Source organism: Scylla paramamosain, chromosome 4 (assembly GCF_035594125.1).
Source record: "Scylla paramamosain isolate STU-SP2022 chromosome 4, ASM3559412v1, whole genome shotgun sequence".
Lineage (NCBI taxonomy): Eukaryota > Metazoa > Arthropoda > Malacostraca > Decapoda > Portunidae > Scylla > Scylla paramamosain.
Genome location: NC_087154.1, coordinates 1,381,409 through 1,384,579, shown reverse-complemented (window position 1 = coordinate 1,384,579; position 3,171 = coordinate 1,381,409).

Genomic DNA, 3,171 nt, shown 5'->3' with positions numbered 1-3,171 from the left:
TGTGAATGCTTTCTTTGGCACCTGGCCAAAATAGAGAAGCTAACCAGTTTTATAACTCCTCTGACCAATGAAGGTACCACTGAGGAAACAGAGGGCAATGTATCAGAAAAGACAACACTTCAAGTAACTAACATTCAAAACAGTCAGTGCCTGCATTATGCCATCATTCTTTTCCCTCAAGTATTGTCAGAAAAGAATACCTCTCAGCACTTTCAGCTTCACTCACCTTTGTTATTAACCACCACCTTCCTCTTGGTGCTATCCCTCTGGCAGCATTCCAGACTGCCACTTTTCTCATGGCACTGTTGCAGGCCATCACTCTTCTACATCTCTTTCCCTCTTTCTCAGGCACTGTTTTGTTCTACTGCTTTCCATTTTCCTCAATGTCAAATCACTCTAGTCAAACACTTCCCCCCTTCTACCTTGCCTTTATCTTTGACACCTGGTACCTTTGACACCTGGTACTGTCCCTTCCTAAGTTCTGTTTTTGCTACTTCTCCCTATCATCTTCCTTCTTTCTTGTTGCTCTCTCCCTCACACTCCATAGTTGGCCTCCCTGTTCTCTCTATCCTCCTGCTCTTCAGAACTAGATACCATTCTGGTGATGTGCCCTTTCAGTCCAGCACCTGGCAGTGATCACTATTAAGCTGTGATTACTCTTTGGGCCAGAATCAGAAGACAGCATCGTGAGGAGGCTCAAAGCAAGCAGGAGATCACACACAAAAAAAGAGAGGATATAACACCGACAGTCATGTGAAGAAAAGGACAGTGAGATTGTGGAGACTGACAACAACTATCAACTAGGGATGCTGTTTTGGACACAATAAAGAAATTAACTCGTACAAATCCTTCACTTCCCTAGACAACTGGTAAGAAAGAGTAGCGGTAACTTATAGTGTGGGGCCGGAGGGGATGCTGGCTGGGAGTCGACCCTTGCACCCAGCCCAGCCATGCTTCCCCCACCATTACTACATCCTTTAGCTGCTGGCAGGTGGCCCTACTGTGGCCTTGGTGACCCCAGTTCCACCAGACAGGAAGTATCGGAGGAGTGAGTGGGTAAGTTATCGAGTGAACGCGTCCTTCGCGAGCCTTAACACTATAAGCTCATCCTGTGGCCCAACTGACCACACTTCCAGCAAACTCCTCCGAACTCGCCAGGGCTGGAGGTCCTCTTCTTCCTTTGCGTCGCTTGCTGATTTAGCGTTCGGCGGGCACCGATGTGGCGTCAGGGTGCAGTAGGGGAGGAGACAGGAGCCAGTGGCCCCCCGCTGGTGCGCAAAAAGGGCTCAAACTCGATAGTTCTGTCCAGCGTAGCCTGTACATCCACCAGATGTTCCTGCTTCACGTGTATTTGTACCTGCTGGTTCCCTAGGGCGTCAGCAAATTGGTCGCGCGCCAGAATGGCCACCATCATTTCTGATGCGGTGGGGCCGAAGAAGCTTGCGACGTCTGCAGTCTTGTCGGCGCTCCTGCCTGCGAGCAGCTTAGACTGGCCTGGTGCGCCTCTCAGGCCACCCTGCCGTTGAACTCAGCTGCTTTCCGTCTGCTGGAGGCACCACCCGCTACCTGCAGGGAGCACACAGACGGTGGCGTATCTCCGTATTTCTATTTTACACAGTAATACATCTTCTCCTCTTCTAAGATTATCCCGTTTTTGTTTTCTTGTCTTTCGTTCGTCTTTATTCCCTCTTCCTCTGTGTTCATTCCTTTGTCTTCTAAGTTTCTTCTTATTCCTATTTATCTCCGTTTGGCATCATCTCTTTATTCTGTATTCTTTGTCGTTTACGCCTTCACTCCTAATCTCTTTCCCCCTCCTCACCTTCTTCCCAGTTCTTCTTCTTTCATCATTATTTTGTTGTTCTTCTTGTCTTATTCTCATTCTCCTCCCCTTCCTCCTACTCTTATTCCTACTCCATACACCACCACCTCCTCTTCCTCCTCCTCCTCTCCACCATACCTCCTCCTCCCTCTCCTCTTTTTCCGTATCTGCAAAGCTACACACACGCACACAAGGTGCACACGTATATATCCTAATGGGTTAAGTAGCTAAAACATAAAGTATATATGTCACATCTAAATAAAAAAAAAATAAAAAAACTGAGCTCACCTCATACTCCGATGCTGCGATGCTGTGTCTTCTTTTCTTATTGGGTCCTCTTCACTCTGCGCTGCAGGAAAAAAAAAAACCCGGGGGGGGGCAGGAGGGAAATTTTTGATGAGTTAGTAAGTCTGTCAGTCTAATGGGTAATACTGTATGGATGGACAGGAAAGTGGTTGGGTGGATGACTATAAATGAGTGAGTAGGTTGGTGGACGGTGAGTGGACAATGAATGGATGGGTGGATGGATTAGCGGGTGGTTGTGGTTGTGGATAGGTAAGTCAATGTGCAGTGGATGGTAGGGTGGATGGGTTGGCAGATGGATGGTTTAGTAATTGTGGGTGGATGGTGGATGGAGGAGTGTGGGTGGGTAGCTGACTTGGTGGTACTCATGCCGATCTGTCTTGAGGATTATCTGACCTCTCTCTCTCTCTCTCTCTCTCTCTCGGTATAACCAATGTAGTGAGAAACAGTGAGACAAAACGGAAAACAGAAGAAACCCCCAGAACCATGGAGATTAACAGGAGACTTCACTGGACACGTAGGAGTCAGAAAGTGAACAGTCAACAATGTATAAATATGAACTAATAATGCAAAATGATGACAAGAAATGTGAAAGAGAATATATACACGGAGTCGAGATGGGTAAAGAAGTGTTATAGATTATGTATCAGCGCAGGGTGGTCCAACTTCTTCGACATCTTGGGCCACCTCAGCACTAAACTTCGTCTGTGTTTTTCGTGTACAGAATAAATTTATAATACAAGCGGTCATGGGCCACAGACAATCAACTGGTGGGCCACTTGTCGCCCGCGGGCCCGTAGTTGGACCATCCTGTATTAGTGAATGACAATGTATATAAAAGGTTTTTTGAAGTGAAGATACATGAAAATAAGGAAATTTACGGCCCATCGGACCATAACCTGCTAGACGTGGTACTGAAAGTGAAAGAGGAAGAAAAGAAGTGCAGGAAAATTATTAATGAGAATATTATAAACCAATCTAGAAGAACAGGTATAAAAGTAAGGCTGACAATATGGAGAAGTTGAGTGTGATGGAGAACGGTGCCCCTG